The sequence below is a fragment of the Corvus kubaryi genome, unplaced genomic scaffold, assembly GCF_017639235.1.
Source record: "Corvus kubaryi isolate FWS band 111438036 unplaced genomic scaffold, C.kubaryi_AGA036_p1.0 132, whole genome shotgun sequence".
Taxonomy (NCBI): domain Eukaryota; kingdom Metazoa; phylum Chordata; class Aves; order Passeriformes; family Corvidae; genus Corvus; species Corvus kubaryi.
The window spans coordinates 8,899,660-8,919,555 of record NW_024580666.1 but is presented as its reverse complement, the minus strand read 5'-3'; the positions used below and the strand labels follow the sequence as shown (position 1 = coordinate 8,919,555).

Genomic DNA, 19,896 nt, shown 5'->3' with positions numbered 1-19,896 from the left:
AGTCAAGTTCTGACAATGAATGTATAGTGAGGAAGAGAGATTAGAGAATATCGAACAGATTAAACAATTTACTGTCTGTATGTAAGAATTCAGACACTGAAGCTAACAAATGCATGCAAATAAAACCAAAAGGCTTTGAGAATCCTAACTAAAAGCTTTTATAGCTTCTACAAAAGACATTAAGACTATTTAGATATTGGTTACAGGAAAAAAGTAAGTACAAAGCAGTTTAATATAGAAAAAACTATATAGTTGTTCTTAATAAGAGAGAATATTCTTATTGTGTTTCAATGTGTTAAGTCTCGATTACTATAAACTTGTAAACTTAGAAAGCACTACAGAGGGTCAGTTTTGCTTTTCAAATTCCCACAAAATTAGCACTGAAAGTATTGTGCGTCTGGTTATATTACAAGATGAATGTAACACCAAAAATAACATTACCAATAAAAGAAGGATTATTAAGAATGGCAGAAGTTACATGAAGAGTGAAATCTGCATACTATCATGAGATCATCAGTAGGTTAAAGAAAATCTAAAAATCAAAAGCTCTGTGTTTTGGGCTTTATTTGCAGGAGATACTTTCTAGACATGAGATTACTTTTTTTTTTAATATATCTTATACATCTGGAAAATATCAGGTCAAACAAATTATGAGCATAATAATGAGCTTTTAGTACTCACTTGTTATTGTTCTTGTTTGATATTAACACTGAAGAATCAGAAAGCTGTGTCCCCCTGTCTCTCTTAAGCAATCATATAATACTTTCTTGTATGACAGGCCTCTTTAGAAGCACAGACCTAAATAAAATCAGGTGTTTAGCTGGACTGTCTTCAGCTCTATATTTATCCCACAGTCAATAATAATTAAAAACTACATATGAAAAAAAAAACTGGCATTCCCCCCAAATCATGCCTGAAGAAAAACCACTGATGAGTCAAGCTCGTCTGTAAGTGGGACACAAAGTATGATTCATAAGTCATTGCTTCGGGTTTAATTCTTGAGAGAGAAAAAGCTCCATCAATAATATAAGACAGAAACTCAAACTCTCATTACAAAAGCATAACATTAAATTCCCTGCGTCTCTTCATTCTGAGTATTTCTGTTGTGTGTGCTCACCACAAGGGTTTGAAGCCACAACCAGTAACCTTCAGCAGCTCCTGCAGGCAGTGAAATCTTGCAGAGGACAGTGAGTGTGTCGGGATGCATTCCTGAGTTGTCTTCTACACAGCTGCGAGGCACAAGCTCTGTGTCCACCACTGGGGCAAAGGGAACAGGACCTTTCTGACTGAAACCACAACAGAAGACTAACTGGGGCTCAACTTGGTCATTGCCAGCATCAAATTTATCAAAGCAGATGAGATTCAATAAAGCTGCTTAATTTGCCCCTTTTTTTCTTGAAATGTAATATTTAGATAAACTGCACTACAACACTATAAAAAGACGAGTCCAATGAGATGATGGTAGAGGAACCAAGAGGAGCAAGAAGGATCACCACTACTCCTTTCAGTCAACAGATCAGATACTAAGCACTATGTCAAAAATGACCTCTGGGCCACAGCTTTTGTAGCAAATTGGGTTTTCAAGGGCATTCCCCCTCCTCTGCACTCCATATTTATCTCATGTCTCCCTTTCCAGCCCACATCCAAAAACAGTGGCTTTGTGCAGTAATTCCATTTTAGGCCCAAAGGACATTTACGACAAGAATATTTTTAATACTTAAAGTATAGTAGAAAAAACACCTATGAAATAGTAGAAAAAACCTATAAAGAAACAAAAAATAAAGACCAGGGAACCTTTTTCATTAAGGAGGTAATAAAATAGTAAAAAGATCTAAAAAAACCCTCTTTCAAAACCCTGTATGACCTTGCTCTTCACTCATATACTTCATGCTGACCACTGAAGGAAATATAAAGGAATATTCATTTTCCCACAGGTTCATTGCAGTCCAAATGACAGCTCTGACACTGGAAACAGACTGGCAAAATACTTCATTTATCTTTAACCTCAGCTATGAAAAATGTGAGAAATAAAAAAAAAAAATTAAAAAGCCATGCTGCCATTGGACATTTCACAATTTAATCATACATCATACCTGTACTGCAGAAAACATGCAACAAGACTAAACTTCTAAAATGTAGCTGGATTTAAATGTATGCTGCTTCCCCTATACTGTCAGCTAGCAGGCCTTTAAAGGAAGATTATCAAAGGCACTCCAGTCACTGTGATGTGAAGACAGAATAAGTGAGCATGACCTTGAGTTCTCCCTTCGTATTTCATGGCGTTTTTTCTTTAGTATTTTTACATCATCCAACCAGTAAGTACTAGCATGGACACTACTGAATACACATGCTTTTGAATAGGATGATGAAAACTACTTGAATGAATGTCTTTTGGCTTATGTGCTCATTTACATTCCCCTCAGGAATAATATCTTAGCAATGTCACTGCTATGAACAAGTAGGTGACATATCAGTAACTACCACTTATTAATAAATACTTCACTCATTCCATGAGGTTAATCTTTATATGCACCCACGAGGCAGGAAATTATAGTCAGTATTTCCCATGGGGAAGCTAAAGTCATGTTATAGACTGTCCTAGTCCATGCAGTGATTCAGGTGTCAAAGCTGTAGGTAACAAACTGTCAGAGACCTTGCCTCCTAATCCTCCTTTCTAATCACTGAATTTTGCCCATCTGATGAAGGAAACTATAAGAATCATGCTGTCTCATCATAACCGAAATGTAAAATTGAGATTTATTAAAAGCTGTTAGAAGCTTAAAGATAAACTTGCCATTAAAAGGGGAAACAATAAAACCCCCATGATTTATCAGCTGGTCTCTCCTTCATCTTCCAAGGACGTATGTGTGATAACTGCTACATAGTTACTGCTCCCTCAGATTAATGCATTATTTGGAATAAATGTCTTTTATAAGGAACTTGAGAATGTTGTATCTGTCTAAATTTATTTATTGACTTCTCTTTACCTGGCTCCTAGTCCTCAGATGCTCCATGGAATGTGAACAGAACACTTATGATATGAGATACTACTACTGTTGCCAAGAAAACCAGGAGAAATACTGAGTTTAATAAAAAAAAAAAAAAGAGAAATGTTTTGCTGCACAACACAAATTCACTGCTCGTTTCCCTAGTTTGTTTCTAATAAAATTAATAAAGCAATGAGTAGGTAGGCACTCCACTACTTCTACAAGAGTGGAGTGATTGCCTTCAGAAAGGGAAAGTTGCAAGAGCATTATGAAAGATTCTACCCATATGTTAAATCCTTATTTCCAGCACACCTGTCTTAGCTCAGTAAATGTTCTTAAGCTCACCAGGACACTGACTTGGAGAACTCCCTATAAAACTCGTAGGAACTGTATGAACAAATCCCTTAACGAGCCTTCAGACCTCTACCCATGAGTGAAAAGAAAAATTAGGTTGCGAATCTTGCAAGATTTCAAGGAATCTGGAATCTCACTCGTCCAAAACCCCCCACATCTACCTTTAATGTGTGCAGCAATGCATTTCTGTTATCACCCAGAATCCAGGAGGTGAGAATGTGAGAAATAGTGAAGTTCTAATGAATTTTTAAAAATTGGTTAAGAGCTCAGCATGGAGATCTGAATGGGTTCAGGGGGTTGTGAAGATTTCTTCCATCTCAATTGTCAACTGCTCACTCATGTTGAACGTACTGATGAGGAAATCCTCAGAGCATGCAGCAGCAGCCCGCTGCAGGGACGTCATTAGGAATGTTCCAAAAAAAACTGTGGTGCCTGAAGAGTTCTTTCCTTTCCACAAGTTCCTTAAGATAAAAGGAAATTAATGTGACAGGTTCTGATAAGCACAGACAATGCGACCTTTCTGTATTACCTCACCCAAGAACACCCATTTGCTCATTTCTCAGCTGACTGAAGACCAGCTTCTTCTAGTACAGCTGTTCCCTCCTACAGGGAACACTCACTTCCACTGTTGCTCTAACTGTTAGAAGACAACACTAATCACTGCAAGTACTACAGGCCTATATACCACAGCACAAACACACCAAACACTGCTCATTTCTACCATGAATTTCCAGCTTAAAGGGGAGTAGACAGATCAATCTTCACAAAGTCTTGAACACAGCTTTCACAGTATATTCTTCCATGGGAGCTGGGCCAATACAAAAGTTATTAAAAGCAAAGGGAAGGGGCTGGATTAGCAATGGAATCATATAAGTTATGAAAACATACAAGCAAATGTCAGTCTTGAAACAAAATACTAATCTAACTGTCCTCCATGTAGGCAAAAAAGCAACAAGTAACACATTCCTTGAGGAAAAACACTCCTTGCAAGCCTGAAAGCAAGACTAAACTGAAAATACAAGATTAAGCACTTCACCTTGTTTTGTGGGGAGTTTCAGTGACCACAACAGGAATATTCCTGTGTGCTTTATGCAAGGGTGTTTACAGGACAAGTCTGAATTGCTGAGCCATTATTTTACTTGTGGCTCAGGAATCATTCCAAAGCAAACATGGGAGAGAATACAGCAACACATATTTTCAAAATTAATCAAATGCATAATAAAGTTTAAGCAATGAAATTTTGAATTTCATTGAAGTCACCGAAGTTCAACTCTAGCCCTTCAGTTGATCACCAAGATTTACTACTGCCTCTCTACTGGTCAGTCCTGCCAGACAGGTAACCTCAAAGTCACTATCTCACAGCTCAAGAGCTAAATGCTTCTTCCAAAAGTAAATTATTTCCAGAACGAAAACAAAATTCAGTATATTGCTGATAGTACAAATAAGCAAACAATACAGGAAGTCCATGCTTTTCTGTTCTAAATACATTTTTCCACAAAGGGGTACGTTTGCTCATATGTGAGAAAGGAGTATGAAAGTAGAGGTCCCTTATCTCTATTTCCACTGGGTACCACATGGTGGTAGCCAATCCAGTGTATACAACAAAATGGGATCCAACAAATCTTATCTCCTGAAGTGAATGTTCTGGAATCTCACATTCATTCCCTTATCTCAGGATTCAAAACTATTTTTATTTTCTAAGCAAAAAATTATTCTATGCTTATGAGTGCACACAACACTTTTTAAAGACTGTGTCTCCTCATCTTTTAAATTCTTGCTTAAAAACTACCTCTTAAAATTTTCCATAGTACTTCTTGCTATGCAGATAAAAAATTTCTCGTGTCAATGTAAATAGGGCATTTTTTATATTACCTTCCCCCAAAAATCAGCCAGTCACAAAAAAACTATATAATATTTACAAGATGCATGTATTCATGATGCTTTATCTTCTCTTCATTTATGAGAAATTCTAAAATTTGAGCCATCCACTATAAGAAAAGAAACAACCTCCAAAGCAAGAATTTAATCCACCCAAAATCCTCCTCAAGGGTCTCTGGAGAACCAGAACAACCCAGTGTTTCATGGCACAGACTCCAAACCACTGAAGCAAGCACAAGCTAGATCGGAAGAGTTAAATAAAGCAGCTAAAATTCAGCAGCATCGCAGGCTATTCCAGACTACAGTTACTATAACCTACACTGGGTGTCCTCTGTATAAGCACCAGTGTGACTTTGCGGACTGCTGAGACTCAGTCTGTTGCAACTGGCATAAGTTGCCACAGGCGAGCAATCACAAGAAACTGACCTTGGCAAAAGCACATTTTACACTTCACTGCTGTTCAACTGTGTTATACTAAAGAGAGAGCAAGTGAGCACAAGCAGAAGGGGGAGGGAGAGAGAACAAAGGGGGATAGACAGCATAAAAGTGAACGTAGCCGTTTTCAGCTTTACCTGCTTTTAAGATTTTAAGAGAGGTACATCACGCCTCCAATGCACATCACAACCTACACACAGTTATATCAATCCTGCATGGTATCATTTTTAAACCATCAGGGTCTGAGGAGATTTTTTTGGGGGGGAGGAGAAAGAAAGGAGACTAAGTACTAAATTAGAAATTAGTACCTAAAAAAAAATTCTCCCAACAAAAAGGGAGAGGAAGTATAGAAGAAAATTACAACTTTGCATTTTCCTACCACTGGATTAATGCATAAATGAGGATTTTTAAATTGTTCTTTCCTCCTGTTTGGCTACACCTGTTGAGAGTACATTTCTGAATCAGCTGCAGCTAATAAGCCTAAAGTATTCCATGAGGTCTGCAGCAAGGTATCTTAGTCTTAATTTTTAATGTTTCAGCTCAACCTTAACTTCAGCTCTCAACAACCTGGCAGCAATTTGCAGGAGCTAGTATGGTAAAATCCCCACTGCTGCACATACAGTTGTGTCTGCTGCTTTTCTCAACCATCTTTGGTCTCTGACGGTTTGAATCAGTTATTTCCTGTCAAATAATTTTCTTAGTTTCTGCATTACTTTTCTTTGGTATTGATTACTGTATCTCCAAAGAAACAGGACCTGGCAGACCAAGATGGCACAGGATCCCGTCATTAGTGCTAACCCACATCCTTCCCAAATTTTACAGCCAGTTTAACACAAGGATCTAACCTTGAGGGTATGCTGGGTTTCCAGGACATTCACTGGTTGAAGCAAAACATGCAGAAGCTTTGTACGAGTTCCAAAATACCAAATCACTCTCCACTTGGGAAGTGTACAAAGTATGCAAGTCTAGACAAAATAAAACAAGACCACGTGCATTTTGTATCTGCTTCCTTACCACTCTTAGGTCAGTGACCTAAGGACTAGATGCTGCTTCTCTTCCAGATCTTGAAGTCTGCTTTTCTCCTGTGTAGACAGTTTCTCTATCCCTTATCTGGTTCCACAAATAACTCAAAACCCTGCTACAAAAGCCAGCCTTTTTTCCTCTCAAACATGCAAACCCTTCACACCTCTGTCTTCACAAAGTCTCCATTCCTCTGTTAAAACTCCTCGTTCTCCATCTCAGTCCTCTAAATGTCATTTACGCAGAAGTGGCTTTTATTTTGGACACAGCCATGGTGTTACCTTGAACCATTCCCATCTGACAGAGTCTTGTCATGGTATAATGACCTCCCCTGTCACTGGCCAGGGAGATACAAGACTCAGCCCTGACAGCAGATGGCTGATTCACACACACTGACGCGCAGCGACTCAACAATGATATGATCACACTTAGCCTATAAATTATGAAAACAGCAATTCTATGAAGCATGACCTAAAATTTCAAGGGACTGAAGTATTTCCAAGTCTGAACTTCAGATCTGGGTAAAAAAGGTGTCAGCTATGGATATGCAAAATTTTAATCATCTCATCGGATTGTAGCTCTCTCTCTCACAAATATATGGTGTTTGTAAGGCCCACAGGCCTGCTTCCCGTCACTGAGGCAGGACGCTGTCACAGAGGGCTGGATGGGCCACAAAAATACTCACTGCTTCTGTGAAGTGTGAGAGAAACTCTTGTAGGGTCAAGACATAGAGTAAATTGATGTCTGTCATATTTTTCTGACTGTGTGCTTGGGCATAAAATAGACTCACTAAAATTTTTATTTATTTAGTCCTATAGTAATTGGTAATAGTAGATAAAAAAGATAAAATGGAAAGAGCACACTAGTTCTGCAACAACTACTGTGGGCCTTCAGGCTTGGCTGTCTATGGTCAGCATTTGTCACAATGACACGCAGCAAAAGAAAGAAAAGGGTGACAAAAAAATACCTGACAGGTATTCATACCCACAGGAAGAGCAAATCTTTGTTTATACTAGCACAAAAGTAAGCAGATCTTTATATTACACAAGAGCACCCTCAGCTGAATGTAAGGATTTGACATCTCTTACTTCTTCAATGCATATCCTAAACAACAGGTTATTGAATTGGTCTCTCCCTTTGCAGCTCCCTCTGGGTCTCTCAAACCACACCATATTTTAAATGTATGTGTCAATCAATGCTGCTTGAGTCATTTGACTTTATAGTTCACTAGCTAGGATCTCATTTTCAAGTAATTTTACTCATTAGGCAGAACAAAAACATTAACTGGGTCTTCCACATCCATGCAAGTAATTACCAATATGCTGGCTACTGTGGGAATCTCCCTTCTCTTTCCTCTTCCTTCCCCACCTCTTTCACCTGAAAACTAGTACATTTCCATGAAATATACAAGGGCTGACAAATCAAAATCTTTTAACATCTAAAAATTACTAGTAAGGTTTAGCTATAGAAATATATATGGATATGTATCTATACAAACACATCAACACCTAAAATATGTATCCAATAGATGACGATGTGGTGTAGTATGGTTGAAATGTTACCAGAATGTGATTCATTTGACCAACCTATTCCTTGACTGGAAAAAGATTGGTTTGTTTGAATTACATTTACCTTTCTCGAAGTGTTTTAGAAAGAAGTCTTGTCTAGCTTAAGCTCATCCAATACAACATGATGATATCCTTGAAGTCCAGAGAGTCAGAAGAGTCTTCCTTTTCCTCCCAGTTGTGAATGCTGAGTGCGATCTACAAGAAAAAGAAAGTGGGGGGAAAAACGCTTGGCAGGCAATCCTTTCTCAATGGGTCAGTATTTTCAAAGTCCTTACAGAAAACGGCCCTGACTCCAGAAGTTCAATCAATCAATCAAGCAAGCAAATAATTGCTACTTGGCAGATTTCTTTTTCTACATCAAATACTCTGTCTCTCTCTTCACTGTCTTAAACATGAAGATATTAGAGTGAAAGGCATTATTTCCTCTCCTTATTTAAAAAAAAAACCAAAAACTTGCAATGTACAGTTTGCATTTTCTGGTATAATTTTAAACTCACCATCAGGGAATTTGTAACTTTTTGTTAGAACCTACCAAAGAGAAAGGTTACAGTTTCTCTGCTATGAAGTGCTAATACACCTCACAAAGCCAGTAGCAACTCCTGAAACAGAACTAAAACCACAAAAAACATAAAATACCCTTTTCTCCTACTAGACACTTCAATTAATCAACACCTATTGTTGAATAAGTTCTCAGCAGCTTTGTTGAATAAGCATGTTTTTGTCTAGAAATAGCTGTGAGCAGTTCACCAAATTTTATTCTCTGCATTGTTCTGCTATCTCTGGAGTTGCCACTTTTCTAGGGAACATCACTTTTTCTGGATAGCATATTGAGGCCATAATTTTGCAGATACTCGTTGGGTATAGTATCAGCCCAATCTTTCTAGTTCTTCCAGTAACAGCAAGCAAACTCACAAAAGCTTTGCCTCAGATTTCACAGGCATGTGTGTGCCTCTCTCTCAGTACCCAGGCCGACGTGCCAATATGTAGGATTAAACTTTTTCCAAGGTTGAATAAGCCACCATCTGTCTATCTTGTGTGGTGCTGTGCGCCATCCGGGAGACTTGTCCCTTAGAGCATGTTTCTACCATATGTCACTCCTGAGTGATCAGTTATGCCAAGACATTTGGGAGAAAATGACTAAGTCGAGCTGGAAAACCCTTTCCGAATTCCAGAAGAGGTTTGCCAAGCCTGTATTTGCAAATAACTTCGCATCCATTGGTTTTTGCATATACTGTAAGTAACAATAAATAATAACCTTTACCCAAACAGACATGAGGTACCTGTCCTTCATTGTCCAGAACTCACAGACTTTTTAATAAGCCATGAGATTCAAGTATGACACATCTCCAGGAAAAATACAAGAAACTTTTACAGCGACTTTTACAATCGCTAACTTAATAAAGGAAAAAAAACCCGGATGTAAAGAACACCTTTCAAGAAAGACTCCGCTTGTTATTTTAAAACCACAACAAACCAGTAATTTCTTTCAGAATACTCAACTAAAAATACCTAAGGCAACTGAATCAAGGCTTTTTCCTAATAGTAACCATCTAACAGTGACCATCTAAAGTGCTCACCTGCACACAAAGTGATCACCTAAACTAAATGTTAAACTGCTGATACAGTTCATGCAATTAGAATTTGTCTAATAAAGAATATGACTCTATCCTATTTTAGATTTAAAGAACCATTTTATGTTCCAATTCCTCAATTATTAAATTAAAACTCAAGCCAGCATCATTCTTATGGCCAGCTCAAGGCTGCTCATTTACATAACTGACTTTCAAGGGCACTTCGTTACCCAGCAATTAATACCAGCAAAAAATCTACCAGACCTGCTACCTAATGTTAAGGAAGACATTCTTGAGAACATTAAAAGAAGAGAGAAATTAGGAAGTCGTGATTACAGACTCCCTGAGTAAGATTAACATTGAAAGGAAATCTATTCCTAAGGGCAACAGGAGAAATACTAACTACCAGAAGACAAATTATAGGAATTATTACATTTAGTGACAAAAGTGAGATGAGGAGCAGTACTGAAGTCCAAGAGAGAACACTGGCCTTTGTGTTTTGCCTTCAGAATTTGGACAATCATTGAAAAAAAGAGATGTGAAACAAGGATTCACTACAGCCCACTGAGATTTGTAGAACAAAATGCAAAAAAAAAAGCAGAAAAAGCTCCTAAGTTCATAACCTTACTGAAAAAAGATTATTATTAATGGAAAATGAGGTAAATTATCACCTCAGAATTTATTATGGGGGTTTTTTTTAATGTATCTAATTTAAACTGTCTACTTATGCACAAAGAGTGGAACTTGCAAAGGTGAGGATGTTGGTAACAAATTAGACTATGAAGGAAAGAAAGCCTCCTACTGCAACATGGACTTGCTGAATGGAAAGAAGAGAGGAAAATAAATACAGAACAGCTAGGCAAATCTGGACTACTTGCCTACGTAACACACCTAATGATTTTGAAGCCAGCATATTTTTTTAAAGGCTCAGCTCCTTCCTGGCCCACTCCGACAGCCTGAGGCATTCACACTCTTCAGCCAAGAGAGACTGGAGATGCTGGTTCTACAGCACCAACTTTCTGCTAACCCTTCTTATTCCAATGAGAAATCTTTAGGGTAATATGCACCTGCTCTAATGTCCTCCTTGCTTCTTGCATCCACTCACAGGCCCAAATAATCTTCCCTTCAGGATGAAACATGATTTAGGTATAAGACTGACCTCAGAGGGTTGCAAATGGCAAAAAGAGGGGAGGAGGGAAATTCATCAAAGCTGCCAATTAAGAAAATTCTTATTCTGGATAAGAATTTGCGCTATGAAGCTGGTCAACAGCTTCTTCACAGAAGAAGCAGCCATGCAGCTTCTGCACTGTCATCTCTTGCCAGAACTACAGCAGAAACAAGAGTTTCTCCTACTACAGGCATCATGGAGATCCATGCATATCTGTAAGGAAAAACGATGGAGCAACATAAAGGGAGAAATTACTGGAACACGGAGAAAGATTAAAATTTTTCTTTTCCTTTATGTTCAGCTTGAAGAGGCTCAGGATCCATCACCCATTTGTGCCACACCAGTGCAGATATACAAACAGGAATCTTATCAATCTTTGGAAATATGATGCTTTTTAAATCGGTTTAATAACTAGGAGTTCCATGGAAATTCTTGGCACACACAGGCAGTTTTCTTTTGTGTTCTACTTCAAGCATGTACTAAGCCTCAACACTCTCTGTTGTTCTCACAAACTTTTTAGGGAACTTTCAATTTCCCAGGAATTCAAAATCTCAGGATTCCAACAATCACATGCAAACCCATTCCTCTAGGAATAAATTCAGTCTGTGGCACAACTAAATTTTCTGTTACATAAATGCAAAACTTAATTGAAACTTCTGCTGATAAATACAAGACTAGGACACCTCAAAGGCAGAACAGTGAAATTTATTTCCACAGGAAACCTCACTTAGAGGGTATGACTACAGAGACAGTGCTTAAAGATAAGAAGGGCTCTTCAAGCACAAGGCCAAACCCAAAGAGTTGTTATGTACTCTGAGCCACCCATCTGCAGGGTATTTCATACATTCCCACAATTCATTCCCCAGTGGAGACTCTGGGCCCTACTTGGCAAGACTTTTTCTTCAGAGCCCACAATGTAACGGAGAAAATACAGGTTGATGGGAAGCTATGAAATGTCACTAAAAAGCAGCCTCCTCTAATACAGAGTCCTCTAATATAAAGACCATTCTGCAAGGGCTATGATACTGCAACATAAAACAAGTTTGTTTTTCAAAAATGTTAATGCAATATTAAAACAATACACAGTCTCTTTTCCTATGAATAATCAGTACTCATGAAGTAACTCGAACAAAGAAAATCTCTACATGCCATGTGAACGTAGCTTGGAGTTACCTTTGCTAGCGGTGCAAAAAGAGGGATTGTTAAGGTGGGGATAAGGCTTGCTTTTTCCAATCACAGAAATAAAGCAGTTTTCCTCACGTAGCTTTCCTCTTCCTCACTTCCCCCCTCCTCCACACAAAACACAAGAAAAGCTGCCGTTCCTTTAGGTCAAAGGAAAAACAGGCCCAGCTGCCGTAAGCCAAACAACGTACAGGTTTGCTATCACCCCTGCTGTTTTGGCTCGAGCTCTTCAGACTGGAAAATTCAGAAGCACGATCTCCCAAGCTCTATAAATGCCAGAACCATCTAAGAGGAAAATAGGACAAGGCCACCCCCAGGCAAGTTTGTACTAAAATCTGCTGGCTGCAAGGCAAAAATACAGTAAACATCGCATAGGGACAGACTGCTCCTCAGAAAATATTCCACAAGAACAATATAGCTTCCAAAGAAAGGCTGCGCTAAGGGGACTTCTGGAGGGAAAAAAAATGCAATGTTTTAAAATCCTTGTGAGGAGTTAGCAAGCTAATGGCACACTCAACGACAAATTGTTTGACAGGCAATATGCTTTTGACATTAATCCAATGAAGAAATGTAAAAGCGACATTGAATGTTCTCTACAAAGTGGTAACAAATTCGGTATCCTAGAATAGTTCTACAGTTCACTAAGGAAATTTTGCTTCTGTCTTAACAATTGATTACATGGACTAAAACAAGTAATAATAAGCAATTAATCATCAATATCACCACTCTGTTCAGGAAGGACAATTTAAGTTAAATTTTTGCAGTCCTTGAGAGCTGAACTTTGCAACTGAATACAGTATGTTTTAACGTGCTCTACACTGACTCAACCTTGAAAAACAAGCCAAAAACAGAAGTTGAAACATCCTTTTTCCTGTGTAGCTCCAATTTGCAGTAGCAAGAAGCTAAACAACATGCTCTCCACCAGATGGCTGAAATAAAAAGAACACTCCTTCTGATTAATTAGGAAACAAATGAATCTGCTGTTAGCACAACAAGTTACCATCAGGAAACCTGGGTTCCCATTAAACTTTGATATTTGTGATTTCTCTTCAACTGTGTTCAAGACCATCCTCAGATTTGTCTCTCATTTCAGAAGCAAAATATTACACACCAGTCCATCACGCACAAGTACCACACCAGCCACTGCACAACCAAAAGGGGTGCTGGCCCTTTTCACAGACAAATAACACCACAGTTTTCCTAAAAGAGAGAGCATCCATCACAGTAGAAACAAATTAAGGTCTCCTAGTGTTGTGAGGAAAATTGATGGGTAAAACCCCACGTCCCTTGTCAGGGTTCAGTGAGCAGTGGAGGCTCATGCATGCACACCCAAGCTCTCCAGCTGGTCCAGGAAATGGAGATCCCCAGAGCAGATATAGTACAAGGAGTAAGGATGTGACAGCCCAAGCAGCAGAGGCCAGCCCATGGTTCCCTGCCAAGGGAGGCTGCCAAGGATGACTGTCAGCATCTCAAGTGAAGGTTCAGGATACAGTGCAGGCACTGGGGATGGAGCGGGGTGAAGGCATAAAACACATGGAACTTGCACAAAAGGTGTGCAAGTGCATGCACTGAGAACAAAAATAAACGTTTGCTGCCACTGAGATGAGTGACTTTGGGAAGAAGGAAACAGAGCTTACCTGACCCAGGAAGGTGCAGGTAAAAGCTCTTTGTATTGTCATTATTCCTCTGCTTCCTTTGCAGGAACAACTGCTTTATTGCACCAAACCTTAAAGAAGGACCATTTCAGAAGCTGGCTATGGGAAAGAACCCACAATTTTTGAGGTATAAAGGACAAGTTTGCCTTCTTTACTGACAACATGTGTGCCTAAAGAGCCTTAGTGAGAATCCAGAACTGCCAACTAACCCACACCTCTGTAATTTAGCGTATTCTTCCTATGTGCACAACTGAAGTTCTCAAACATGTTGAGAGGGTTATTTTCTAATGCCAAAGGGAATGGTGGAGACATTTTTTAAAAACTAAATCTAAGACTCCTTTTTAAAATCCAAGTAATGGTACTATATCTTATTAAGTAATTAAGAAAGCTCGGAGACTTGAATAAGAAAACCCAAAAAAACTTCCCCACACATTAAAAAAGGGTTTCATAAATTTTATGTGTATAGGAAGGCCATTTAATTCAGCTAAATGAATGAATCTCACTTCTCCTTATAGGCTGGTGATAGGTAAGTACTGTAGGAAATAAAAGCACAAAACTGCAAAACTACAAAAAACCTAATATTTCTAATACTAATATTTCAAAGTGCACCTATCCATTACATCACACATACAATTATAGGGGGGGAAATAACTATTTTTTTGAGCCTTTACAGCCAGAAAATGGACCCATGTAAAATTTCAGCAAATACAATACTTTTTGGCACAGTGTTTTTAGAAGACCCACTTTTGTGTGCTTATGCTCTACTTGATGCCTCCTCTAAGACTCACATCGGAAGAGACAGCGAACAATTAAACCTGTGTACCCTCTCCCCACCACTCACAACACTGAAGACCAAAGAATATCCTCCGAGGTCTCTTCCTCTCAGGATAAAGAATCCCTGTTTCCTGTGGACATAAGCCTTTCCACTTCTCTTAAAAATGCTACTTTTTCCAAATTTTCCTCATCCTGCTACATTGTTTCTGAGCTGAGGGACCTGAACTGCACATGATACAAGATGCTGGTAAGCCATGAACATACACAGTGGCAACAAGGACGCCATCTCTTTAATTCTCTATTCCTTTATTAATATGTCCTAGTATTTGATTTGCTTTTCTGATCAGTGTAGAGTAGTGAGCTCCTGTTTTACACTGCTGTTTGTCATAACCTGGTAACTGACTCACACATGGTAACAGTCAGGTCATAACTCACCATTTTTTAGCAGAATCACAGTTATTTTTTCCCTGTGTAGACCACTTTTCATTTATCTGCACTGAATTTTACCTGCATTTCCACTACTCAGTCACACAGCCATGTCAGTCACCCCTCCAGTTCTTTATGGTTCACTTCAACCTTACTACTATGAGCAAGTTACTACCATCAGCACACCTTCTCACTTCATCAACAAGCTCCTTTCCAGTGTATAATTTATGGGTTGAATGCATCAACCGGTCCAACTACCCTGGTGACTGAGAACCACTTATTCCTACCTTATTCCTCCCATCTTCTACCCACATATCAGTCCATGACGTGACCCTCCTTTATGCACTGCTGCTGGCTTCTGTCTGGCATAGAACATTGTCAAACACCTCTGAATGCCATCCAGATCTTTCTTGTTCACCCCCTCAGAGGGCTTCAGTTACTTTGAAAGGTGGTATTTCCCTTCACAAAAGAAAAGTTGACTCTTCCCACAGAGCTGCTATTCATCTTGGTAACATGTTTGTAAATACTGCATTATGAAGGAGATAGTGTCCTTATTATTGACAAATTCTACATCTTTCCAGACAAGATGTAAGGGAACAGAGTAATGTCATTTTCTGCCTCTTGATTTTAAAAAAAAAAAAAAAAAATCCATAAGCATTTGCTTATTTTGAACCCATATATCCAGGGAATTTAAACTAACACCTGTCTCTCCTTTATACATGGCTATGACTAAGAAGTGGCACAAGCATAACAACAGCAATTTCTCCTCTTGTAACTCTTCAGCGAAGACAAGACTTGATTCAATTTTCTAACAATTTTTAACCTGAGGACCAAAAAGAAAGCAAATATTTTTAAAAAAAATTAAAATATTTCCCTGCTGTCTGCCAGATGTGTAGGACTGCCAGCAACTGCATAGCAACAGAAAATTTTCTGAGTCAGCAATTTACAGCTTCTCCCAAGTTTTCTCCTTGATCTTACACAAATTGCTACTATTCTTTAGTAGATTAATTGACTAATATTCATCCCCCTATTGGCCCATTTTTGCTGATCATTAAGTTAATGGTGCAGGGAATAGTGTCTTTCCAGACTCCCAACCCGGCTGTTTCCTGCTAGCCTACCACAGAGGGCATGGGTACACCCACCTGAAGCTATGACAATGATTTGTAGGAGTTAGCCATGGGAAACTGATTCCACTTACTCCCATGTGTTCCTGCATTAACAGCAGCCACAGCCCAACCCTTAAATTATTGTCTGAAACCTGCAATGACTCCTCTCATAAAAGTTCTCTCCTAGCATTTATCCTAGCACTATTTGTGACAGCCTCAGCTTCTTTGATATCATCAATTCCGGACCCTTTGTACCTGGCTCGTTAGTGTGAAGAATGTCCAGAAGCTCTGAAGAGCACAGGACACAAGATGGGTGCTGAGACCCTCAATTTACATTACACCTCACACCAAATAATTATGTCATCACCAAGCTAAAAAGACCAAGAAAACAGCACAATGGGAAATTTCAACGAAGTGTGGCTTCATCATTAAAATCTCTATTTGAGCTTTTTTGTTGGTTTCATTAGACAGAGAGGCAGAGAGCTCTGTAAACAGATTTGCTTAGTTTCCCTGTCTGTTGCCAAATTTCCATCCTGCGGAACCAATTTTAAATAGAAAAAAGCGTCTCTTCCCATCCTCTGCTCCTTGGTGTCATTCTTATTAAGGATACAGGGTAAAAAATGAATGGAAATGAACTAGTCACAGTGGGGTTCAAATCCAAATGTTAACTTTTTTAATTGCCAAAAAAAATTCAGATCACTTTGATCCATAAGTCTGTCTTTCTTGCAGCCATGGAAAGTTTTTAAACGGAAGGCTGCCAACAATGACTTTGTCATAAACTAGAGTTCACAGTTATTTTTATGGAATTTTGTCTCAGTAACTTTTAGCTCAGCAGTTCTCATGAAAATATTTCCAAACCACCAACTTGGCTAAATATTTCCAGTAAAGCAAAATAATCCCTTGCTCCTAAATACAACTCTACTTCTTTTTTTAACCTCACTTTATCCTTCAGAAAACTAGTACAACTTTAAAAATGGGAATGACAGGGGAGAAAGGAGATAAAAAAAATCTAAGAACTTCAAGCAGCCTCTCATATCTCTGGGTCATAGCAGATGCAGAATTGGAAATGGAGATGAGATATCGGAAATAATGTCCCACATATACCCAGGTATTAATAGCAATAGCGAATAAAACCAGAATGAACACTGCAATTTGAAATAGTGCAGTATTTGCCTAGCAGAAAGCTCTCAAATAGATTCAGCCATTGTTAGCCCATGCTAACTGCCCGAATTTCCACACTAACATAAAGAACATCATAAATGGGAAAGAAAATCTGATGGGCTTTGTTTACCATTTTGTTTAGCTTTTTTGAAGAGGGAGTGTAAAGGAATCATTTATTATACCCCTTTTCGAATCTGTCAGATGTTGCATGTTTTATGTAACTATAACACATTTGGCAAACTCTTCCTACCTACCCATATGCTAGGGAAAAACTCAAACTGTGCAAGAGAAACCTTTCTTGACAAAGTAAATTTCCTTGTAGGGAGGAACTGTGAGTAGGACCCAGGGCTCCAAGATCTCTAGGGCCTCCTCTCTCCAGAAGGACTGATACTTCCACACAACCTAGAAGTCACGTATCTGCCTCCCTAGGAAGCAGAACTATCCATCCTGTGCTCTACTCATGCCAAAAGAGCGGCTGCACTGGATCATTCCACACACCAGGCCACTACACAGCTGCAGTACAACCAAGGCAAGCCCTCATCCACGCCCCTGCAATGGCTCTTTCAGAATGCAAGTGCCAGATGTGTTGGCACAACTGGCCAGTGCCTTCCAACACCAGTGACCAGGCCCATTCCCCAAAGCAGAATAAAAGGACCCTGACACCCACAGACTCCAGGCCAGCCAGCTGGACATGAGAGTTGACCCCAGGGGCCAGTCCACATGAGATGCACTGCTCTGCATGCGACAACTCTGGGTCTTTCACCTCAAGCACAAGAGGCCCCTACCTCTGATGTTGAACTCAAACCTCATTCATCATATGTATGAGACCAAAATTTGCAAGCTCCATGGGTAGTCCTGAAACTGGTATCTTCCAGCTTTTTCCTGCAGTATGTAGGGAAAATGGCAGCAGCTGTGATGAGTGGGAGCTGCCACCAGAATACCCCAGCAGAGGAAGGAGAGGAGTGTATGGAGAACATGTAGGAAGCTATGGAGAAACAGAAGAGGGTATGCCACAAAGCACTTACAGCACAACTTGAGAGAAAAAAAAACCATCCTCAAACAATGGGGATAAAAAAAGAAATAACGGTGAGGAAGAAGATGATTAGAAGAGTCCAGGTGCAGAAGAATGGGAGAGGCTGTTCCAGACAACCAAAAAAGATCTTGCTTCTTGGTTCATCCTTAAAACATATTTAAAATTCAGAATTTTAGAAACAGATTTGTGGAGCAAATTGATAATGCATTTCACTCATCTGAGCTTTCACCTGCAATCTATCTACGCAATTTAAAAACATTTTCAACTAAAAACATTTGCTAATTAAATACTTCACACAAATGTCAAACAGTTGTATTATCTTGGCAAATATGTGCCACAAAAAAGCAACCTCACTATAAGATTTACATTCTTTACTAGGTTCAACAGCGAGACTAAGCAGGAAATACCCTTTGCCTTCAAACTTGCGTGGGACTTTTCAAACTGCAGAGAGACCAATTACTTTATCTACTAGGATCATCCAGTCAAGCTTTGTTGCTGGCATTGTTTGGAAAGCTGCTTCACTATCCTTTAGAGACTCTTGAGTTGCTGAAAAAAAGTCTGTAACTCAAATATATAGGCACAGTTTGAAACTGTGATGCACTTGTGTTAACAAGAAGTCAGGCAGCCTTTGATTGCAGCAATCATGGCAGGGTTTCTGCAAGAGAAGAGGCAAAATTGAGCTGTCAAGTGACCAAAGGGGGAGGCTGCAACAGGGTGTTTCACTGCATCTGTAGGAAATAGTGCTAAGCCCATCTATTAAACAAGAACAGAAAAGGGATTTAAGAGATTAAAAGATATAGCATTTGTTTCTTAATCTAGAAAATGAACCCTGCAAGAAGTATGATGGAAGCAGGGTGGGACAGACAGAAGGATAAGACTAGGCTGCACAAGAGACCTGCAGGACACAAGTTGTCCTGACTGAATAGGTTTTGACCAGTCTTACCAGACCCTTACATTGTCACTGCAAAGAAAAGGGGAAGCAAATCCTTGTACCATCCCGTCCGGCCCACCTGAATGGAGCTGCAGCACTAGATCTGAACCTGATGGGCAAAAGAAATCTTCTATGGACAGGAAATGGAATAATACATTCAGTTGTCCAGTAAAAAAGGACTGCAAGTGCCTATTACCTTGAACTCTTGCCTGCTATTTCTAAGAAGGTACCGAGGCACTGGATATTAATATTTAGAAATCAAACCAGGTAGACAAGCTCACAGAAAGGAAGATTAAATTTTGTGAGTGCAACCGAGTACTACTAAGTAGTATGCCATACTAAGTAAGAAACACGGGGTTTATTTTACAAAATGTAAATTTACATATGAACTTGTTTCACACATCTAATAAATGCCTCCAGAAGCACAGAGTAGCTTATACACCTGAAAATTACGGATATTAATAGACACTTCTGGATATCAATTTTCTGAGATTCCGTTTTTTGGCCTAGTGCTATACAAACAGAATGCATATTGATAGAAAGGCACAGATGGACAAAAATACTCCTGCCTCACAAATATACCAGTACACTAGATGGATTACATAAAATCCTCCAACTTCCAAGATCTCTCAAGTACACTGCATGTA

The 19,896-nt window shown here is 39.1% G+C and overlaps 1 protein-coding gene across 2 annotated transcripts in view; it reads right to left on the bottom strand.

Annotated features, from left to right (window-relative positions):
• Positions 1-19,896, bottom strand: part of LDLRAD4 (low density lipoprotein receptor class A domain containing 4) — a 279,350-nt gene that overhangs the window by 231,004 nt on the left and 28,450 nt on the right. For both annotated transcript variants that reach the window (XM_042032084.1, XM_042032074.1), the window contains one exon: positions 8,307-8,437. The gene's annotated coding sequence lies outside the window, so the exon portion shown is untranslated. Of the gene's footprint in view, positions 1-8,306; positions 8,438-19,896 lie in introns of those variants that run through there.